Here is a 25,338-nt window from a genome sequence, read left to right as displayed (position 1 = left end):
CGAGGCGGAAAGAACTGCCTGTAGAGCCCAGAGACAGGAATTGTGTGGATGTACCGATCTGGAAAATGGTATAAAACAATTTCTGCTGCACTGAATGGTCCCTAGAGCCTCCATATTTCTTAAATAGAAGCAATTTGAAACAACCAGGGCTCTTCCTAGAGCTGGCCACTCCACCAACCTAAGTAGCCAGGGGAGAAGGGCCTTGGTAAGAGAGGTGACCAAGAACCCAATGGTCACTCTGTCTAGGCTCCAAAGATCCAGTGTGCAGATTGGAGAAACTTTCAGAAGATCAACCACCACTGCACTGCAACTACCAATCTGGGCTTTATGGCAGAGTGGCCATAAAGAAGCCTCTCCTTAATAAAAAGACACATGAAAGCTCATCTAGAATTTGTAAAAAAGCACTCAAAGGACACTTAAACTTAAAGAAATAATAATCTCTAGTCTGATAAAACCAAGATAGAACTTTTTGGCCTTAATTCTAAGCATCTTGTGAGGAGGAAACCAGGCACTGCTCATCACTTACCCAATACTATCCCTACTTTGAATCATGGTGATAACAGCATCATGCTATGGGGATGTTTTTTTAGTGTCTGGGACAGGGAGTCTGGTCAGAGTTGAGATAAATCTTATTGGAACACAGTACAGAGATATTCCTAGTGAAAATCTGATCCAGATTGTTCTCGGCCTTAGTCTGCAGTGAAGGTTCAACTTCCAACAAGACTAGGACTCTGAGCACACAGCCAAGAAAACACAGGAGTGCCTTAGAGAGAATTCTATGAATGTCCTTCTAGCCCAGCCAGAGCCCTGATTTGAACCAAAGCGCTTTAGAGGACCTGCAGAGATGATAAGAATGGCAGAACATACCCAAACCTATATGTGCAAACGAAGAAGACTGGAGGGTGTCATTTCTGCAAAAAGTACAGAGTAAAGAGTGTGAATACTTAAGTCAATGCAATGCAAATTTTGAAAATTCTTTTTTCACACAGCTCTTTGGATCTCATCTTGAGAGTTGACAGCAACAGATTCCAAATGCAAATAGCACACTTGAAATGAACTCTGGACCTTTTATCTGCTCATTGTAATTGGGATAATGAGGGAATAACACACACCTGGCCATGGAACAGCTGAGAAGCCGATTGTCCCATTACTTTTGGTCCCTTAACAAGTGGGAGGCACATATACAAACTGTTGTAATTCCTGCACCGTTCACCTGATTTGGATGTGAATACCCTCAAACTAAAGCTGACAGTCTGCAGTTAAAGCACATCTTGTTCGTTTTATTTTAAATCCATTGTGATAGTGTATAGAGCCAAAAATGTTAGAATTGTGTCGCTGTCCCAATATTTATGGACCTGACTGTATCTATATATATATATATATATATATAGTATAAAAAACTACCGGCAGCACCACCTATGAAACAAAAAGACGGGTGCAAAGTCCAAGTACGGTAACTGGAGCTTACCTACTAGTAGACAATGAAAAAAATCGGACAGCACTCCAGACGGTTTCTTCGGTAAATCAAGTAGTATTTAATCACCCATATGGTGGCAGCAAAAAAGCAACGTTTCGGCTCTACATGAGCCTTTCTCAAGCAATGACAAAAAGTGCAAAGCAAACATATATCAGTGAGCCAATTAAGTCAATTGTACAACTATATGATTGATACTTAATAAACAACAGTATAAAAAGATATACATACAATTACAAAATGGTCATCATAGTGATCATTGTTAAAGTGGCGGGTGCTAACAGTGCATAAAATGCATAATAAGACTGACAGTCTTATGCTATAACCTAAAATCCATAAAGATTGTCAGCTGTTCATAATCCATCCATGATTATTCATAATACATTGAGGGTGCACATGTGTGACGGGGGTATGATGATGAAGAAATACCTGAGAAAGTGATGCAGCCCACACATACTATCACGCTGTTCAGCGCGTCTCTGTGGTGTAAGTGCGCATGTCCCAGTCGCATATATTACATCAGACAGCGTCCGAGCGGCACCACGTTTGTTAGAGATGTCGCTCCTAAGTGACGTCACAGGCGCATAACAATTACTTCAGCCGCGTCATATGTATTGCCGCTAGAGGGGGGAAACGCATGCGCAATTCCAACATTGATGCCTATAACCACCATGGTACTGAAGGGAATCCAGCCAGTATATATTTTGTTTACTGTATTTCCTGCTGTACGTCTACTGAGTTCCGTAACCGGTCACAGTGGATAGATTCCACTTAATCGCAGCCAAGAGGAGGGTCCCCACTTTTCCAAGATGGGAAACCACACTCGATGTGTGACCCCGATGCTGCCAGCACGTTAATGCCATCAGCACCGTCGGTCACATTCTTGCTGCAGCTCGTGACCTAGAGGGTTCTCCTCAATAATATATCAGAACAAGAAAATTAATATGTAGGCAATCAGCACTCTACTTGCGTTTTCCAAATTACCCCTTTTAGTATGCCAACGGGACAATAACACCACTCCACAGAGAAAAAAATTAAAATTTGCAAAAAACAAATAAATACTTAGTGGGCTCCTCGTACACCATCTAGGTTCATCATTATTCTTTCGTGTCTTACCCCAGGATTCCAGTGAGTCTGAAATGATACACAGTATTAGTGATGCAAGTGACACCCAAAAATTATAATAACCTTGTTTTACACGTTTCTATTATATTTTTGTTATTGTTTTTTATAAAGTTTATATTTTTTATATATAAAATATTTTTGTCAGTGAACATGTCCTCAGCAGGAGGAAATACCTAACACATCAGAAGCAGCATGTCAAAGGGCACCCTTCCCCCCTCACACTCCCCCTCCATACCTGTAATCAATATTCAGGCCATTGGGTTGTAGGCTATTTAGAGTCCGAATCCAAAATGATTCTCTCTTTTTAAGTAACAATACACGGTCCCCACCCCTGCGAGGCATTGGTATCTGGTCAATGATCCAGCATCTCAAGTCCTTTTCGTTATGTTTTTTAAGTGAGAAATGTCTTGGCACCGGAAGATCTGTACGACCCTTCCTGATGGTAAACCTATGGTTATTGAGTCTAGTTTTTAAATCAGTGGAGGTTTCCCCTACATACAATGCCTGGCAGGGGCAGGAGAGAACATACACTACAAAAGTAGAGTCACATGAAAGATGGAATTTAATAGGGTACACAATGCCTGTATTGGGATGTGTAAAAGCCCTGGATCTGCAAATGAATCGACAATTGACACAATGCAGGCACGGGACGCTACGGTACGAGAGCTGTCATCCTCGTAGTATGGTAAAACATTTGCCATACTCGCAGTTCTTGAGGGCGAAAAGGATAGTTACTGACAGGAGTACTTTAGACAAAACCATCGAAGAGATGACCTCTAAATTCAAGCAACGGGGGTACCCTAGTAGACTACTAGAGATGCAGAAAGACAGAGTATTAGCTCTAGACAGAGACTCCCTGCTACAGACTAGCGGTAAAAACAAGAAGATAGACAAGAGGGTTACATTTGTATCCACTTACTCTGAGTATAGTAATGACATCAATAAAATACTGAAACGACATTAGTCGGTATTAAGTGGATGCAAAAAAGTTGTGCCCGAGTTTAAGATACCACCCCTGTGTGCATACTGGAGATGCAAAAATATCAGAGACCAATTAGTGAGGGCAGATGTTGGACCCAAAAATTTTACCAGACAAACTACATTGGCACCATCAGGCACTGGTTGTTTCCCGTGCCTGCATTGTGTCAATTGTCGATTAATTTGCAGATCCAGGGCTTTTACACATCCCAATACAGACATTGTGTACCCTATTAAATTCCATCTTTCATGTGACTCTACTTTTGTAGTGTATGTTCTCTCCTGCCCCTGCCAGGCATTGTATGTAGGGGAAACCTCCACTGATTTAAAAACTAGACTCAATAACCATAGGTTTACCATCAGGAAGGGTCGTACAGATCTTCCGGTGCCAAGACATTTCTCACTTAAAAAACATAACGAAAAGGACTTGAGATGCTGGATCATTGACCAGATACCAATGCCTCGCAGGGGTGGGGACCGTGTATTGTTACTTAAAAAGAGAGAATCATTTTGGATTCGGACTCTAAACAGCTTACAACCCAATGGCCTGAATATTGATTACAGGTATGGAGGGGGAGTGTGAGGGGGGAAGGGTGCCCTTTGACATGCTGCTTCTGATGTGTTAGGTATTTCCTCCTACTGAGGACATGTTCACTGACAAAAATATTTTATATATAAAAAATATAAACTTTATAAAAAACAATAACCAAAATATAATAGAAACGTGTAAAACAAGGTTATTATAATTTTTGGGTGTCACTTGCATCACTAATACTGTGTATCATTTCAGACTCACTGGAATCCCGGGGTAAGACACGAAAGAATAATGATGAACCTAGATGGTGGATGAGGAGCCCACTAAGTATTTATTTGTTTTTTGACCGGTTACGGAACTCAGTAGACGTACAGCAGGAAATACAGTAAACAAAATATATACTGGCTGGATTCCCTTCAGTACGATGGTGGTTATAGGCATCAATGTTGGAATTGCGCATGCGTTTCCCCCCTCTAGCGGCAATACATATGACGTGGCTGAAGTAATTGTTATGCGCCTGTGACGTCACTTAGGAGCGACATCTCTAACAAACGTGGTGCCGCTCGGACGCTGTCTGATGTAATATATGCGACTGGGACATGCGCACTTACACCACAGAGACGCGCTGAACAGCGCGATAGTATGTGTGGGCTGCATCACTTTCTCAGGTATTTCTTCATCATCATACCCCCGTCACACATGTGCACGCTCAATGTATTATGAATAATCATGGATGGATTATGAACAGCTGACAATCTTTATGGATTTTAGGTTATAGCATAAGACTGTCAGTCTTATTATGCATTGTATGCACTGTTAGCACCCGCCACTTTAACAATGATCACTATGATGACCATTTTGTAATTGTATGTATATCTTTTTATACTGTTGTTTATTAAGTATCAATCATATAGTTGTACAATTGACTTAATTGGCTCACTGATATATGTTTGCTTTGCACTTTTTGTCATTGCTTGAGAAAGGCTCATGTAGAGCCGAAACGTTGCTTTTTTGCTGCCACCATATGGGTGATTAAATACTACTTGATTTACTGAAGAAACCGTCTGGAGTGCTGTCCGATTTTTTTCATTATATATATATATATATATATATATATATATATATATTTAAAATCAATTCAAATCCTGGCAGGACACTCTTATGTGGGGTTGAGACGGATGCCAGTGTAAACGCCATTGATGCTGCGTACATCAATATAGAAGAAAAAATTCAATGGCACTACTGAGGATAAAGTGAAAAAACATATATAATATACATACAGATGTACATACTAAGTTTTGCTTTGTTTTCTTATTGAAGACAAGAGGCACGAAAAAATTCATTAATGAAACTGGTGTAAAGTAGAACTGGCTTAGTTCCCCATAGCAACCATTCAGATTCATCCTTTCATTTTACAAAGGAGATGTCATTAAAGGGCTTCTGTCACCCCACTAAACCGTTTTTTTTTTTTGCTTACTTATAATCCCTATGCTGCGATTTATGCCTACATAATCTAATTAATCATTTTGGTCCAGTAGATTTTGTTTAAAACGTGCTTTTAAAATATGCAAATTACCTTGCTACCAGCAAGTAGGGTGGCTACTTGCTGGTACCAGCCGCATTCTCCGTTCCTAAAGACGCCCCCTCCGCATGTTGATTGACAGGGCCAGTGAACGGGATCGTCCTCTGCTGGCCCTGTCTGCTATCAAGAACTCGCGCCTGCGCCGTAACGGTATTCAGTCGGTGCAGGCGCACTGAGAGGCGGCCGCTCGCTCGGCCGCTCCATCCTCAATGCGCCTGCGCTGATGACGTCACATGTACACCCGGCGCAGGCGCATTGAGGATGGAGCGGCCGAGCGAGCGGCCGCCTCTCAGTGCGCCTGCGCCGATTGAAGACAGGTACGGCGCAGGCGCAAGATTTTGAATGCAAACAGGGCCAGCAGAGAACGATCCCGTTCCCTGGCGCTGTCAATCAACATACGGAGGGGGCGTCTTTAGGATCGGAGGATGCGGCTGCTACCAGCAAGTAGCCGCCCTACTTGCTGGTAGCAAGGTAATTAGCATATTTGCAAAAGCACGTTTTAAACATAATTTACTGGACCAAAATGATTAATTCGATTATGTAGCCATAAATCGCAGTGTAGGGATTATAAGTAAACAAAAAAAAAAAACGGTTTAGTGGGGTGACAGAAGCCCTTTAATTACCCCCTTAGTGTGCTTTACCCAGAGCTGTAACAATACAATAAAGCAATGTGTAAATATTATAAATATTCCGACACTTTGATACAATATCACAAAGTTAAACAGGCCATTGATTGCAATGTGGATTCAAGCAGAAACCTCTTTCGAGGCAGTTCAAGCTTACGATTCAGTACTGCTATAATTTTGCATTGCCTGTTTGCAATGTATGTTATATGCCTTCAAGGGAACAGAGTTGGTTATTGCTACTCTTCATCTATTTCCCTGTTGGTCAAGAGATAAAGGAGAAAGCACACTCCACTATTATATGAGAGTATATTTTTATACAGTCGTGCAACTTGATACCAGTCTTTATCTGGAACATCACCTAGTGACTGTTTTCCATTGCAGCATGTGAAATATGTTGGCGCCGAAGCTTATAATTTCCTTCCCCCCACAAATCCAGGACATAGACTAATCTGTTTTTTGCTTTTAAGTAGGCAAAGTCTAATTGTGTTAGAGACACCAGCTGCTATTTTGTCTTGTGTGCAAATCAGATTCATTACCTGGTGGTTGCTGCTATTCTGCATACCTGACAACATTCAGTATGCTGTTACTTGCAACCACTGTGAATGTGAACTAACCTACAGATAGCAAGAATTACTCTATAACACACGAGATCTTCAAAAGGTAACACACCGAAGGATGCAATAATGTTCTGACTATTAATACCTTGACTTTATCTGCAGTGCCTTCAGCGAAAGCAGCCTACAGATATGATTGACATAACGAATAATAGAATGGCACATGTTATGCATCTGAGAAACATAAAGGTCAACCTACTATTGGAAAGGCCACCTGAGTAGCAATGTGTTTGCCCTCACTGCTGTGTAGAATGAGGATCAATATTGACCACCAGTAGGCTAGCGAATAGATATGTATATGTAATAGTTACAAATAGTTTTACATATATACCATATATATATATATATATATATATATATATTATCTGATGACCTCGGGTATTTATTTATTTATTGCAATTTTATATTAAATAACAGTGACTTTCACAATGGCCGCCCCTTTAACGGTGACCGAACCTTTAACAGTGACTTTCACAGAGGCCGTCCCTTTAACAGTAACCGCCCCTTTAACAGTGACTTCGGTGACTGCCCCTTTAACAGTGACTTTCACAGTGGCCGCCCCCTTAAGTTTGACTGCCCCTTTAATAGTGACTTTAACGGTAGATGCCCTTTTAACAGTGACTTTCACAGTGGTCGCCCCTTTAACGGTGACCGCCTCTTTAACAGTGACTTTCACAGTGACCACCCCTTTAACAGTGACTTTCATGGTGGCTGTCCCTTTAACAGTGACCACCCCTTTAACAGTGACTTTCACAGTGGCCGCCCCTTTAACGGTGACTTTCACGGTGGCCGTCCCTTTAACAGTGACCGCCCCTTTAACAGTGACTTTCACAGTGGCCGCCCCTGTAACGGTGACTGCCCCTTTAACAGTGACTTTCACAGTGGCCGCCCCTTTAACGGTGACTGCCCGTTCAACAGTGACTTTCATAGTGGCCGCCCCTTTAACGGTGACCGCCCCTTTAACAGTTACTTTCACGGTGGCTGCTCTTTTAACAGTGACTTTCACGGTAGCTGCCCTTTTAACAGTGACTTTCACAGTGACCGCACCTTTAACAGTGACTTTCACAGAGACTGCCCCTTTAACGGTCACTGCCCCTTTAACATTGACTTTCACAGGTGGCTGCCTCTTGAACAGTGGCTTCCATCGTGACCGCCCCTTTAACAGTGACTTTCACAGGTGACCACCCCTTTAACAGTGACTTTCATGGTGGTCATCCCTCTAACAGTGACCGCTCCTTTAACGGTGACTTTTACAGTGGCCACCCCTTTAATACGGCATCCGTTTTTTTCAGAGGATCCATTTTTTTACACAGATACCTTGTAATAAATGCCTATCCTTGTCCGCAAATGTGAAAAAAGTAGGACATGCAGTATTTTTTTTGCTGAAGGGAAACACGGAAAACGAACGCGGAACTATCAGCATTTTTTTGCTGACCCATTGAAATTAATGGGTCCCCATCCTATCCGCAAAAAAAATGGAACGGAGGCCGAGAAAAACAACTGTCGTGTGCATGAGGCCTAAAGCTGATCCGGGACTGCTCTTACTGGGAGTAGCCAAAGTGCTGGGTGGGTGGCTATTCCCCACGTTCCAGACCAGGTCTTAGCAGCCTGCCAGTGAAATTTTCTGTGGCTGAGCATTCAGCCAGGTGTGAACTGACACCTAGGATTCCAGGTGAACATTGTCTTGTTTTTGCTGTGTGTGAACAAGCACCAAGACTATTATGTTTTGCTGAGTGTGAATAAAACACTGAAGTTTGATTTATAACCTGGTTCCTTACCTCTATACTGCGTCCGCTAACCTGTCTACCAGAGCAAATCCCTGCATTATATATATATATATATATATATATATATAAAAAGATTTAAAATATAAAGAATAAAATATGGACCTTGAGACCCTTAATGTAGATCTCCCATGGAGAATATTGGGGGTCATTTAATAATTTATGATTGTAATTACGCCACTTTTTGGTGTATTTTTGTCGCAGATTTGGTAACAAAGGGGATTTGCAGCCAAATCTGCGACTCTTCCTCACTCACGAGGTGATGGAAAAAGGGTGCGTGAAATGGGCGGGGAAGAGGACGGGCCAGCCAGTCCATCTCATTTACCATTTTCTACGTCAGTTTATGGCATGGAAAATGGTCTTAAACTACTCCAGCAAGGGAGCTGGCATAGTTTAATCGGGTTATCCATAATGCCCCCCAAAATGTCCAGGCCCCTCACACAGGTTATACTTCCATAAAAAATCCGGCAATGGGGAGGGGGCATTGAGCCAATAGCAGGCCGCGATGGGAACGAGCCACCCTAGGGTCATCAGCGATGCAAATAAGGATATAATCTGAAATTGCAGAAATTGTATTGGGCGACTATTTATTCATTGTTATGTATTTAGCAGATATTCACTTTGATGTACTCAGTATTGATTTATTATTTTGATGTACTCAGCCTTCATTATTTTGTGTATTTAGAGTAGGTCATTGATTAGACCTGTTCTATGACACCTTATCTTGGTATGCCTCTATGATCCCTCATCAGGGCCATCCAAGGGCTATTAGGAGGTTCCTGAATACAGGATTGCCCCTATCGGGAGGCTATTCCACTCTATAGGCAGGGCTTTATAGTATAGGGTGAGAATCAGGGAAAGATTCCCATTTGACTACCAGTAGTCTATTTGGATTTATACCACTTCAGCATATTGACCCTCTGACGGGTTACTGTCTTAGCTGTGACTCTAAAATCATTAGTCACCAACACATCCCTCATCTAATCAGAAATCTGCAGTCTAAATGCTCTATCGGCAAACAAGCAATGATAGCAACAACGAGCAAACAGTGAAAAATATTTAGAGATTATTATTTCATGTAACTAAATATGTTTTGAACATTGCCTGCCATTTACTTAGACCAGAGAGGGAAGGCATATGAGAGACTCAGTTAGAGAATCACACATTACACTGATTACTGCAATGATCATTATCTAGGCATATCAAGAGAACAAAAAACCTTCATTTTGTTATCCAAACTCTACAATTTACTATTATACCAGAAGATAAACTCTTCATTTCACAGCGGCCATAAACTAAATAATGGATTGTCTGTCTATATACTAGCTTTATCTCTGTGTACTGACAGCTACAGAAGAATAATATTTAGCATTTAATTTTCTGTGGTAATGCACTGCCAAAATGGAAAAGAAAAGTAGCTGAAAATTATAAAACAAATGTTTTCTAATTATGACTATTGAGTAAAAAGAAATACACCCTTTTGACTGGTGGCCCTTTGATCTAAAACATTAAATGAAGAATCTGTTGAAAACTTGATCTAATACATAATTCAGATCTCCAAATGTTGGTGATGTAAATATTACAATTCACCCCATTTTAATAAAAAATGCATTTTTGCAGGGCGCTTCCACTAGGAAACTCCATCTTTGCTTATCATAGTTCTTGAATAGTGTCGATCGAGCATGCCCGGCCAAACACCAGTTCGGCTCGAGCATCTCGATGCTCGGCACATGGCGGCATTCAGCCGAATACCGCATGTGCTCGAGCACAATGCTCGAGTCTTCTTCCCGCATGTTTGTTGGCTGCTACGCAGCCAATAAACGTGCAGGTAAGTACTTCCCTTCACTGTAATGCCGTGGCCATGTTAGTTACTGGCCTTTCAGTAATAGGCTGGCTGGAACGCATCATTGGGTGCTATGTAGCACCCGATGACACGTGTTTAGCTCAGTGTTAGTCAGGGAGAGCTGTGCTGAAGAAGGGAAAGACAGTGTAGGGAGTGAATTATATATTTTTTTTAAGTTGAAAAACTTGTCAGAGACCCAAAAATAGCTAAATTGCTAAAACTTTACAGACCCAAAAGTCCTTTTAAGGACTATAGTTGTGTGTGGCAGCAGCAATATATATTTTTAGCGCAACCTGCGTTAAATTGCTAAAACTTTACAGAACCAAAAGTCCTTTTAATTGTGTGTGCCTGCAATATCTATTTTTAGCACATCCTTCGCTAAACAGCGTGAAATAGTTAGGCCACGGCAGACAGCAACATTATCTGCGCTACATCTCCTGTGTAACGTGTGCACATCCCAAAAATATCAATGACATCCAGTGTACTTTTTCCATAGACGGTGTCCGCTGCGGACTGTGACATTACCTGGGGGACATCTCCTGTGTAACGTTTCTACATCTAAAATACCTGTGATATTTTCTGTATTTTATATTAGCTGCTGGTGAAATCAGCTACATTATCTGCGGTATTTGTCCAAATCCCAAATACCTGTGACATTACCTGCAATATTTTATTAGCCGCTGGTGACATCAGCGACATTATCTGCAGTATTTCTCCTGTGTAACGTTTCCACATCCTAAATACCTGTGACATTCCCAGTAATTTTATATTAGCCACTGCTGACATCAGCGACATTATCTGCGGTAGTTATCCTGTGTAACGTTTCCACATCCAAAATACCTGTGACATTCGCTGTAATTTTATATTAGCCGCTTCTGACATCAGAGTCATTATCTGCGGTATATCTCCTGTGTGACGTTTCCACATCCAAAATACCTGTGATATTCCCTTTAATTTTTTATTAGCCGCTGGTGACAGCATTGACATTATCTGCGGTATTTCTCCTGTGTAGCGTTTCCACATCCAAAATACCTGTGATATTCCCTGTAACTTTTTCTTAGCCGCTGGTGACATCAGTGACATTATCTGCGGTATTTCTCCTGTATAATGTTTCGACATCCCAAATACCTGTGAGATTCCCTGTAATTTTTTATTAGCCACTGCTGACATCAGCGACATTATCTGTGGTATATCTCCTGTGTGACGTTTGCACATACAATTACAAATCCTACGCTACTGTACGTGTGACATACTTGCAAGCATATATAACATTTAATATAAAGAAGGCGAGCAGTAAGAGACAGGGAAGTGGCCGTGATGCTGATGGTGCATTCAGAGGCTGTGGCTCTGGGTGCGTTGAAACTGTTTTTCTTGTGCTCTGGCAGCAGGCACAATCATCCACAATACCTAGCGTCATGTCCCAGATTGCAGAGCGGCGCAGGACAATGCTCTAGAAGTCAGACCAGTGCGACCAAGTGGTCGGTTGGATTGCAGCAGATAATGCTTCCAGTCAATTAACCAACACCCTGTCTTCCACCAAGTCCAGTCTGAGTAGCAAAGAGTCTAGTCAACACAATCCTCACCCTGATCCTCCTTCCTCCCACCATGGAGAGTCTTGCCAAACAAGTGATCCCACACTTGGATATTCCGAGGAGCTCTTTTCAGCACCATTCCTTCATTTGTGCCTCTCGACAAGCCATTTTGAAGAGGGACATGAGATCTTGTGCCCTGATTCCCAAACTCTTTAGCATTCACAGTCACAAAAAGAGGACGGTGGGGAACGGCAATTAGTGTTTCACGAGGTGGATGATGATGATAATGATGATGAGACACAGTTGCCAATAAGTCAATGGCAATTAGTGGGCGGTCACTGTTAAATGGGCGGCCACCGTGAAAGTCACTGTTAAAGGGGCGGTCACAGTTAAAGGGGTGGCCATTGTGAAAGTCACTTATTTAATATAAAATTGCAATAAATAAATACACAAGCAATGCTGGGTCATCAGCTAGTACTATATAAAAGATATGCACAGTTCATTGTTCTGTAATAGGCAAATTCCCATTTTAGACATTTATGGAATATCCACAGGACACACTATAAACGTTTGATGCAAACCCCACCTCTAGGACTCGTACCTATCTCTATAATGAAGGTCTGCTACCCTGTCTGTTCATGTGTGTGGCTCTCTCCATTCGCTCCTATGAGCGTCACGGCTCTGCTGCAGGGTACCCATGTGCTATGCCACAGCGCTGCTGCTGCCCATTCATTAATTTCACACTCTGTACTCCGATGAGTTGTCAGCGGTGTACAGAGAACTGAGTTATAAGCGCACAGTGAATGGTGCACTTTAGGTAGGAAAAAGAGTGAGAAAAACACAAAATTGATTAATGTAATGTGAATGTCCATATTGCTTCCTTTACTGGCTGGATTCATTTTTCTATCGCATTACATGCTTCTCTTTTCCAGGAGTTACGATGGTGGTCGTGATTGCAAACTATAGGAAAAGGCACTGGCCTCTCTGGTAGCCAGGACAGTGGGAGCACACATAGGCCAGCACTTTTTCCTATAGTTTGAAAGCATGACCACTGCTGCTGGATTGCAGCATGGTCTGTAACCATGGAAATGAGCAGTGTATAATGTGATGGAGAAATGAATCCAGTCAGCAAAGGAAGCAATATGGACAATCACAATACATTAGTAAGGGCCTTGTATTAACTTAAATGCCATTTGCTGAAGTGAGGCAACCCCTTTAAGTTTTCTAAATATGTACAACATTGCAACTGCAATCAACTGTCCATTAAAATAACTTTTCAACCTTTGGGCGTATCATTGTCCAAATAACAAAGGTTTGCCCTGTGTCTCATCAGTTTGGAATTGTCATAGAGACTATCACTGGATCCAAATCAGCAAACACATCAATGTTCTAATGCTAGCTAATGGAGCCATGTTGAAATTACCGTATATTTCTGGGAGTTCCTCATTAAGCTGCCTGGATACAAGGCTTTACATTTGCTAGCTAAACACTTCAGAAGGGGTTGAAGAATAAACCCATGACATGCTTTTATGTCCCCTGTTAGGAGGTCCCCTGTCTGTCCGTCTGTTGCCCATGTAAACATCACAGTGCAGCGGCTGCTTTGTCCATGAGGAACAAAATGGCAGTGGTCATGTGCTTTGCTCATGCACAGAAAAGTATGCAGCAGCTTTGAACAGCAGAGTAAGCAGTCATGGGAGTTAACGCACATGACCACCACTATTTTGCTCACCATGGATGTGGCGGATGCAGCACTGCAATGCTTGCACAGGCAACAGACAGACAGCCGGAGGCACTTCTTAACAGGAGTTCAGGTGATGTTGCAGGTTTATTCTGCGACAGCATGGACAGTATCAGAAATATTCTACTTTAAGGGTACACTTCCATCACATACAGGTGAAACTCGAAAAAATAGAATATTGTGCAAAGTTCATTTATTTCAGTAATGCAACTTAAAAGGTGAAACTAACATATGAGAGAGACTCATTACATGCAAAGCGAGATATTTCAAGCCTTTATTCGTTATAATCTGGATGATTATGGCTTATAGTTTATGAAAACCCCAAAGTCACAATCTTAGGTACTCTTTGCTCAAGGGGTATGGACTAATTAGCTGACTAGAGTGTGACACTTTGAGCCTAGAATATTGAACCTTTTCACTAAATTCTAATTTTAGGCTGCATTAATGCAATTCCTTTTAATTTGCATTACAGAAATAAATGGACTTTTGCACGATATTCCAATTTTTCAAGTTTCACCTGTAAGTGATATTTAAAAAAAAATAGATAAAGATGTCCACAGAAGACCTTTGCACTTATCAGTGAAGTGTGTGGTGCTCTAATTGAGTCACTACAGGGGGCTCTCTCTGGCTGCATTGATTGCCTGACCATTAAGGCTACTTTCACATTAGCGTTCGGGGCTCCGCTTGTGAGTTCCGTTTGAAGGCTCTCACAAGCGGCCCCGAACGGATCCGTCCAGCCCTAATGCATTCTGAGTGGACGCGGATCCGCTCAGAATGCATCAGTCTGGCAGCGTTTGGCCTCCGCTCTGCTCAGCAGGCGGACACCTGAACGCTGCTTGCAGCGGTCGGGTGTCCGCCTGGCCGTGCGGAGGCAAACGGATCCGTCAAGACTTACAATGTAAGTCAATGGGGACGGATCCGTTTGAATATGACACACTATGGCTCAATTTTCAAACGGATCCGTCCCCCATTGACTTTCAATGTAAAGTCTGGACGGATCCGTCTGAAGCTACTTTCACTTTTTCTACTATATAATGCAGACGGATCCGTTCTAAACGGATCCCATCGTCTGCATTATATGAGCGGATCCATCTGGGCAGACCCCAGACGGAGCCGCTCTGAACGCAAGTGTGAAAGTAGCCTTAGGGAGACTATTCGGTGTGCTAAAAGTGCATTAAAGTAGAATACATGGAACGACTTCAAAATTTTTATCTAAAATCTTTCACTAACCTTTTATGGAAAAAAATATAGATATAGAATGTTAATACGTATTTTGATGGAAGTGTCCCTTAAATTGGTGGTTGATATGGGCTGGTCATTTCTCCTATGCTGCCTTATCTAAGAGGACTGCTAACCTTAATGACAGATTATTTCATAGATATTCCTGCTGTATTTTAACATAAACCTGGCCTGAGTGAGTGTGGGGTTCTGGCTCATACAGACTGACACTTCTACAGGGATTGGTGGCAATCACTTTGTGGACCTGGACAAGACAGACTCTCCGCCTGAATTACCTCTGATTTCTAAAATAAAATACTGCAGCAAACCTGCAGCTCTGTCTTACGAGGCCTTCAGAACGGGCAGCATAGGACAAGTGACAGGGTCACTTCAATCATACTTTCAGATTCAGTAGCCTATACCATGGCAATTAAAGAAAGGGTTAACGCAGGGCTCCTTCTGCATTATGTACGGTACAGTACTGCATAGCTATGTAGGACAGGGGCGTAGCTATAGGGGGTGCAGAGATAGCAATCGCTACCAGGCCCAGGATCCTGAGGGGGTCCAAAGACCCTTGTGGTGTATAAGAAGACACACAAAGCACTGAGGGAAGGGGGGCCCAAGCCTAACTCTTGCACCAGGGCCCATAAGCCTTTAGCCCCTGATGTAGGAAGAAAAATATATATCCATCCAGGTCAAACTGTCATTGCTAAGAATGAAATATTCTGTAGGTAAAGAAAAAAAATATAAAGACCCTGGCCCATATTTATTAATAATAGTGTATATTATGCCAATGAACGTGGAGAGGGTAGGAGGCGAGAATCACATCTAATTTAATAACTGCTCTATACTTCTTAAAATCTGCTTGTTGAAATGTCTTTTTCTCCGTACATTTGCACCACTAACTTGCACCTTTTTTAACTTTTGCCCTGGATAAATGAGGCTTAAAAGACATTTAGGGTGCAGCCATATGATCAGGGTTCTGATACAGTTTTGGAAGGCAAAATCAGGAGTGGATTCAAAAAAGAGGAGAAAGTATAAAGGACAGATATGACGTCTTCTCCTTAATTTTGAATTCATTTCTGGTTTTGGCTTCCAAAACTGCATCAGGAAACCTGACCACGTGGCTGTGCCCTTACTACTGAACCATGCCCGCTTCTCTCACAGATTTTGCTAATCATTTCACAGCTATCGGCACATTCTTAGATGCAACTTTTTAACTATGCAATTTCTGCAGAAACCAAGTGTACCTGCAATAATGAATGTGGGCCGCTAAAATGTTATACAGGATATTACTACTTTGTACACCTCTGCAACCGAGTTCAAACTGAGAATGGACATGGAATATTTAAAGGGGTTGTGTCACTTCAGCAGATGGCATTTATCATGTAGAGAAAGTTAATACAAGGCACTTACTAATGTATTGTGATTGTCCATATTGCTTCCTTTGCTGGTTAGACTAATTTTTCCATCACATTATACACTGCTCGTTTCCATGGTTATGACCACCCTTCAATCCAGCAGCAGTGGTCGTGCTTGTACACTATAAGAAAAGGCGCCAGCCTCTTTGGTGGCTGGGAACATAGGAGTGCACATTGGCTGGTGCTTTTTCCTATAGTGTGCAAGCACGACCACCGATGCTGGATTGCAGGGTGGTCGTACCCATGGAAAAGAGCAGTGTATAGTGTGATGGAAAAATGAATCCAGCCAGCAAAGGGAGCAATATGGATAATCACAATACATTAGTAAGTGGCTTGAATGAACTTTCTCTACATGACAAATGCCATTTGCTGAAGTGAGACAATCCCTTTAAAGATACCTCTTGCTTTTATGTTTTCTCGGTTTGACTTCATTATTGATTTACAAAGAGTATGCCAACTGCCAAAGTTTGGAATGAAATGCCATACTATTCAACACTGCAGCACTTGCATCTGTAGGAAGAGCCAAATCAGCAGACACGTTAGGTGCAGTCGAAATATAACACAGTAAAAGCTCCTAAAGGGGTTTATATTCTTTGCCTCCTCTTAGGATAGGTCATCAATATCAGATAGGTGGTAGTCAGACTCCACCGATCAACTGTTCTGCAGTAGCTACATGACGGGTTACTGTGGTGCTGCTCCCATTGAAGTGAATGGGAGAAGAGCTGCAAGACCCAGCAGTGTAAAAAGATCAGTAAAAAACGAATGCTTCAAGTGAGGTGTGAACGTAGCCTAAGTATGGCAGAAACAGATTGCCCATAGCATACTTTACCTGTACATAACACAAACCAGTTTTTACCATGTGGAAATGGAATTTGCTATTCTCCGTTTATAGCCATGCAATCGTGTTAGCTTGTCTACGGACTAATTTCTGACTTCTTATTAACAGACATTTCCTCTTTTAACTATGGAACATCAACCTAATCTCAAGTGATATAGTGACAAACATATGCTGCCTATTAATCTATAGAAACACCACTGAGCTGGGGGATTCTGATGATCTGAAGATTCAGTAAATAACGACTTCACTACCTACCAATCGCTTTACCAGGGATCTCAGAACTACAGCATATAGAGCAAGTCAGTGAGTTTTCCTATTAAGCCAGCTGCTTATCAGAGACATTTATACTGTATTTATGCTGTTTTTGTTCAATGTCTTTTGAGTTTAACTATGGACTGCCTCCTGCTTTTTCTTGAGTACTTTGTCATTTCAAATTAAAAACTATACATTCAAATATTCATCAAAGAGGGGGTGGGGGGCCTCCAATATCCATTACGAGTCCCCCAAAGGGAATGTGGAATAGCCGCGCATAAGGCCACTCTTCATTCACCACTATGGGAGTTCCAAAAATAGCCAAGCAGCAGCTGTCCCATAGCAGTGAATGAAGCGGTGGTCGCGCTTGTGCGTTTGCTCTGCATTCACCCATAACTATTAATGGAGAGCACACCTTGCACATTCTCCTTCACTTTGGAGCCTCCGTTCTGGAGATAGGGGCAGGTCCCAGAGATAGGACCCGCACCTATCCAATGTTGATGGCATATCCTAACAATCTCATCCCATCAATGTATGAGATGAACCAACCCCTTTAATGTACGTGTAGTCCATTCAATGTTCTCCTAGATCAATGGTTGACTCAACTTGTGGAACCTGTGGAAATGCCCCGACTCTGTTACATGGGAAGACCCCATTTATGTGTAACCTAGAAATTTGGGCCAAATACAGACAAATCGATCTGATGATCTGAACCTGAAATGTGGAATAAATAATTTAATAGTGTCATATAACATGAAACTATATGAAGTATAGTTTAATATATGAAACTATACCATTTGACTCAGACTAAAGAACCCACCATTCTAGCTATGTGGGGATCTCGGCTTCTGAACCATTTCCAATAAGATGTGTAAAGGTGAACCACCGGCACTTAAACTGAATTTGTCACAATGAAATGCAGTGCAATCTGTAGGCACCTTGTTATAGAGCAGGAGTAGCCCAGCTGATTGATATATAGTTTTGAGGGAAAAGATTCAGCAAAACTTGTAACTTATGCATTCAAATCTCTGCTGTGAGTTCTGTTGTACACAGGGGCCACCACACTTATACAGGAAAAGCAATCAATCACTGATAACTCCTCCCTTATGTAAAATAAAGTCAGAAGTAGCAATAATATTGCAAATCAGTGATTTTTATCATTTGCAGAATTAAATCTTAGCATTGCAGTCAGTAATTATCTTCACCAAACATCAACTTTTGCAATTAATATAGCGAAAATTAGACTGGAAGATATGATAATCTAATATATATATATATATATATATATTCAGCATTGCTGTACAGGGAATGTATTCACTCACATCAGCCCCTGTCTATCCATTGTCATTTCTTTTTCTCTGGCATGCCCCCACCAAGACAAATTTCATAGCAAGTTGGAACCATAACCAATGAGTTCATTTTTTACATGGTACAGCAACTGAATGCCTACATGGTGTGCAGTAATTACTGTACATAATTGTACAGAGTGAATGAAATTGAATTACAGATTAGAATTTATAGGTTACTGCTAATCTGCACTCAGTCAACCTTTACTGCATCACAGTAGTTGGTGTTAATGGTGATCTAGTTAACTATCTATGAAACAGAAGTTGAATGGTCTGTGCAGTATACATATAGGATGGCTGCAGTGACGCATGAGACCCCTGTCAACCTCTGGCAATGCCAGAAGTTTACATGCAGGGACCAAAAAGCAGCAAAAAGAGCAATGGACTGAAGAAACAGTTGACCGAAGGAGCCAGCAAGGGTTAACAGCAAAACAAACCTCAATATTTATTACTCTGATTCTGCAGTCTACAGAAACACCCCATATGTGGTCATAAACTGCTGTATGGACACATAGCAGGATTCAGAAGGGGAGGAGCGCCATATGGCTTTTGAAGGGTAGATTTTGCCGAAATGGTATTCGGGCAACATGTGGCATTTAAAGATGTACCCTGAGGTACCCTTACAGCGGAATCCACCAAAAAGAGACTCTATTTGGGAATCTACACCCCTCAAGCAATTTTTCAATGTTATACTTGTGGGGGCTGTAATAAATTTGTAACAACAAAAGGGAGAAAAAAAAAAAAGGAGTATTTCGTAAAGTAAAAAAAAAAGCCTGTTCTGAAAACTGTGCACAGATACAGTACAATCAATAAAACGTTAAAATATACATTACTGATCACACTCATTGGTTCCAGGGCACATGCAAGCAAATAGAGAGATTGCATCTTTGCTCAGTTTTCCCTTGTTTTTTTCTTTGTGTGTAAAATAAAAAAGAAATCACAGTTATTGTTTTGGTCAGTGATTTCCATCAGTGATTTTTAGCCCAAACCGGATGCGGCTCAGATATTTCCCTTATATCTTATGTGTGTGGAGGCTTTTGGTGCTGATGCAACATTGGTAGCAGAGGTGCAATTACCATCTGTCTGCTTTAGAGCCCCATACACAGTAGGAATCGCTGAACTGTTGTTTTACACACACATCTGGTGGCCGCTGGTTCATTTTGGCAGTGTCCTGCTCTATTGTAGCGTTTTGGTCCGCGCTTGCTCACCTTTGTAGCTGACGTTCACTTTTCATATCAATAGCATGCGGTGCTCTGCAGTTTCCACGTCACTTATTCACAATGTTGCCATTTGTCCACTCAACAATACACTTTCACCACAGCAGCACATGAACCGTTCACAAACTGCCCAGTTCCAGAAACACTGCCACCCTTGGCCCAAAAGCAAATACCATCCATTTTTGGAACTCTGATAATTCGCCCCATTTACCCATGACAGCAACAAGGGACATGTGTGCAGACAGCCTGTCGCACATCTTATATATCCACCAAGCCAGCTCATGACACATGACTTCCTTCATGAGCTTCCTGCACAGAAAACTGCATGCAGATACAGTAATGGATGGTACTGATCGGTGCTTAGTGGGTGCAAGGCACACGCAAGCAGATGTTTATAGTATAAAATGTACTACAGTAAAATCAAAAAAAAAAAAAATCTAGCTAAAAATGTATATATATATATATATATATATATATATATAAAACCCTAACCTTTATTTCTTTTTTTTTAACAAACACGCCATGCCAAAACATGAGCAAAGATGAGAAAACCAAATACATGCGCCAAAAACTGAGCTCAGGTGCTGATCAGTGACGTACAGACTGATCAGCTCTTGGCGGTCACAGCTTGTAAACAGGAAAACTGCAGCAGGGCTGTAAAAAAATAAAAACTGTGACAAAAAGTGTTCATGGGTGGCTTGGCATCCAACTAAAATGAAGGGGGGGTCCTTTTTCAGTACTACTCACCCTCCCATTGGAGCCCACCTTCAGCTTCCTCATTGGCTTTAACAGTAAGGAAGCTGTGATTAGTTGGTCAACACTACGATTGGGGCTGCAGAGGGGAGTTACAACCTCCATGGACCCTTATCTAAGATGGCTGGCTGTCGGGGACAGCTGCCATCTTAGCCCAGTCACCGTGTCATTAGACGAGGTGACTGGGATTAGATATGAGAAAAGTTATGAAAAATTTGATTCAGCTGATTTGCACAATTTCACAAAGAAATTCACTTTGTGACAAATTACTTTGCATGTAGCAGGAGCAATGATGGGGAACATCAATGGTGCTGCCCCCGTCATTGAACCCCTCAGATGCCATGTTCATCGCTGATCCCAGCATCTGAGATTAACATTAAGGTCTTTCAGGGTTAATCCACTAAAAAAAAGAATAAAAAAATACCTTATCCATTTGATCGTGTAGAGGCCACTGCAGCCATCTTGATTGAAGACACCGTGCAAAATCTTGTGCGGTGACGTGATGACGTCATATGTCACCACGCGCGAGATTTCACATAATATCTTCACTCAAGATGACTCTTTGCGCGCAAATGGATGAGTTGAGTCTGTATTTTTTTATTTTTACCGCCATTTCAGGTAAAATTGATTCGTTACCACAGAGCGTGATGAATTCAGCTTTGCGGCAAATCAAATTTTTCCTGAAATTCTGATTGAAGTCCACTTCGGATACTTTGATTAGCTCAACACTAATTGGGATGCACATGTATCTTGCTGGTCTGTAAATCCCTACTGGCCGCGCCATTCATGTAAGGCGACAGTTCTAAAGGGGTTAAATCTGTGCTCTCTATCTCCCTGTCTATGCTTAGAAGTCATGTGGGCAACCCTATCAGTGATTGACAGCTATCTCGCTATGCATAGTCATACAGGAAGTCTCTCAATCTTTTCCCCATAAAAAGAGATATCAATCTGCTCAGTTCCTTCTCTATATCATGCTGCTTGCAGATTTTCATGGTAACAGGTTCACTTTAAGTCACTGGGTTGTCCTCTTGCGTAACGTCTATTTTGATGATTGTGACTTATCTTGGTCCTGCAGATGCTAGGTGACAAGCATTAATACCAGCCAATACAGCGTCCATAGGAGCTCTCATACAGTTTTTGGGAAACCTTGAAAAGCAGTATTACACTCCATAACTTGTGTTAGAGTATGGAAATATGGGTAGCAATACCTATGGCAATGTAATAGTAGGGAACCTCAGAACTGTTCCATATATTTATTATACTTTTTTCTTTTATGCAAAATAAGATGTACCCAAACTAATCAGACCTATGGCAATGTAATAATAGGGAACCTCAGAACTGTTCCATATATATTTTTTATACTTTTTTCTTTTATGCAAAATAAGCTGCACTCTAACTAATCGGACATGGAATATATTTTAGGCTAAGCAATATACATACAATGTATTCATTTTTTAAATACATATTTGCTTTCTACACTATGCACAGCAGATAATCAGATATCTAGCTTTTCCTTCTTCATATTGTACAATTATTTCATTACTAACATACTCCTAACCTTGTGTTGTATAATCTGATGCTAGCAGTCCATTATAGTATATACGCATCTAAAATGATCTGATTATCTAAATATAGATGGCAGCCAAAGCAACGCCAAAAGGGAATGTACTACAAATCACTAGTTTTAAAAAAAAAGGTGCCAGAGGATAGAGGATCATTCTACAGATCTACTTTCAATGGTGTGGGTTTCCTGAAGTCCTATGCAAAACCTTAATTACCGCATTTGGTTACCTCAACATGCCATGTAACAAACTCAACTTTTCTACATTTGTAGACACAGCTTTTCAATAGCTCTGTAGAGAATACTCACCCCATTCTTTCTTTATTGATATTTTACATTGTGGTATTCTGTATGTAAGAATCATTTTTGCACCTTGTTATCTAATAAGGGAGCATTTAACTGATAGAAAGTTATAATTTAATAACAATGATTATGTTCAGAAATAGATAAATAATGTGTTACAATGTCTTGACAGTTTTATCTAATAATATTTTTATATTTGCTGCTGCTTTAGTAGAATAAAAAAAACAATTAAAATATGTAATAAAACATGAAACGATGTGTCATGTGTTATATAAATCGTAGGCTGCCCCTGCTAAAGCCTACATTTAATCTGTGTTTTCTCCATTCGCCGCCTTTTGCTGAGATTGAGGAAGCTAAGCTGATTTAAAGGCTGTGGTATCCCAGTATCTCTTTTCTGATACATTGGGGGTAAGAAAATCAATGGTAATGTTTAACAGGAGTCTCATCATCAAAGGCCAGATTTCCTCCCCTGAACATCCCACAGCAGCTATGCTTTAAAGTTGAGAAAACAGAACAGAGATGTCTAATTGCTTCCCTTGCGCAAAGTATTGATTCTAAATCAGGATTACAGGACATTAACCGAAAATATCCTCCACACAACCAAGATGGATTTGCCTTTTAATGTTGCTGCCCTGCTGAGCACATGCATAGTATCAGCAGAGTCAGAGTTCCAAAGCACTGGACAATCTACATTATCTCATCCTATGTAGGGGCGTCAGGGGAACAATGTCTGGGTATAATCAGGAGAAAGACAAATGATCTAGTCTGGACCTTAAGAAGGTAAATATGAGCCATGCAATCAGCTATTCTCATATTATACTCTAGATAGACTGTGCAGACTCACAACAGTGAATTGCTCAGGTGAAGTAGATGCTGCTGACCTGGATTCTAGCACCCAGCAATGCACAACGTAGCAGCAGCAGCCTGGTAGAATCCTTAGACATTTTCTATAGGTAAATAGCAAGATAAATACCTGATAATGAAGAAATCCACAAGAAAGATCTTCAGAGTTTTGCTGTCATACTACAAAGAGACCTGGTAGGAAAGAAGGAGCTGTCCTTTCTGGAAGTGCTCAGTCTGCTGCACTGTGATTGTTGCCTTCTGCTGCTTGGATTTGCTGCCTGCTCCTTGATGTACTCCCTGGCTGAGTCTCCCTCCCCCTTTGTCTCTTTCTGCTTTGGCCTGGGCTGTTTCTTTTTCCTCAGTACCTTGGCTACAGTGCCTTGTGCTCAGGGATGGACTGGCTCCAGCCTCTGCTCCTACTCCTGTTTGTCTAATGGCGACTGCAAATTCAAAGAAGCCTTTTAAGTGCCACCTACTGAATGTTCATGTGAACACTCCTTTTTTTCTTATACACTGCATATTTCTAGTTTCCAGGTTTGTACAAATATGACTGTTATTAAGAAATTTGCTGAGTGCATAATGGATGTAATGGAATGGGTAGTACATCATTTAGAAGAGTCATAACTATTATAACAGAAACAAAAACAAAAAAATAGAAGTTAGTTACTACACTTAACAACACATTGCAATTCGGGATATATCAACCCAGCAAAGACAAAGGGTGCTAAAACATCATAATATATGATACTTAGTATATGCATCATGTATGTCTATGCATCTAATAACCAACAGCCATTGTCTACACAGAAGTAGGCTAGCTTGTCTCTGTTTTGCAGCAGATTTATAAATGTTGCAGTTTTTTCAGCATTTTATAGTGAAAATCAGTTTAGAGGATCTCCAGAAAAAAAAAAAAAAGATTTTCCTTTTTAATTCATTTAGGAGTCCTCCAGAGGGAGAGATCAAGGTTGGTTAAGGCCCCTGGTGGGAACCTTCTTCCCAGTAACTGTTAAGTTGATCATACACATTAGATACTCTTTGGTAGATCCCAATGACTTGAGGTGCCCACAAACATTCAATACAGTGCCTTGAAAAAGTATTCATTCCCCTTGAACTTTTTCACATTATTTCACATTACACCCACAAACCTAAATATATTTTATTGGGATTTTATGTGATAGACCAACACAAAGTAGCACGTATGCCTGAAGTGAAATGAAAATGATATGTTGTCACTTCCAAATAATGTTAATAATAAATAAAGATCTTGAAAATGTGGGTTAGGGTTTGGGTTAAAATTTGTATTCAGCCTCCCCCCCCCCCCCTGTCAATATGATACTTTTTAGGACCACCTTTTGCTGCATTTATAGCTGCAAGTCTTTTGAGGTATGTTTCTACCACCTTTGCTAATCTAGAGGCTTACAATTAGCAATTTTCCAGTCTTGCCATAGATTCTCAATGGGATTTAGGTCTGGACTTTGACTGGGCCATTGTAACACATGAATATGCTTTGATCTAAACCATTCCATTGTAGCTCTGGCTGTATGTTTAGGGTCGTTGTCTTGATGGAAGGTGAAACCCTTCTTTTCAATCAGAATTTTTTTGCAGCCTCTTTCAGTTTTTTTTCAAGAATTGCCCTGTGTTTATCTCTATCCATCTTCCCACAAACTCTGACCGGCTTCCCTGTCCCTACGGAAGAAAAGCATCCCCATAGCATCATGATGCCACCACCATGTTCTACACATAATGTTTTCAATT

At 41.1% G+C, this 25,338-nt stretch overlaps 1 protein-coding gene across 1 annotated transcript in view; it reads right to left on the bottom strand.

Moving 5' to 3' along the window:
- Positions 1 to 23,868, bottom strand: part of DIRAS2 (DIRAS family GTPase 2) — a 54,516-nt gene extending 30,648 nt beyond the window's left edge. The window contains exon 1 of the mRNA XM_044273366.1: positions 23,714 to 23,868. The gene's annotated coding sequence lies outside the window, so the exon portion shown is untranslated. The remainder of the gene's footprint in view (positions 1 to 23,713) is intronic.
- Between the last annotated feature and the right edge of the window lie 1,470 nt (positions 23,869 to 25,338).

The sequence above is a fragment of the Bufo gargarizans genome, chromosome 1 (genome assembly GCF_014858855.1).
Source record: "Bufo gargarizans isolate SCDJY-AF-19 chromosome 1, ASM1485885v1, whole genome shotgun sequence".
NCBI lineage: Eukaryota > Metazoa > Chordata > Amphibia > Anura > Bufonidae > Bufo > Bufo gargarizans.
This window is presented reverse-complemented; position numbering and strand designations above follow the sequence as displayed.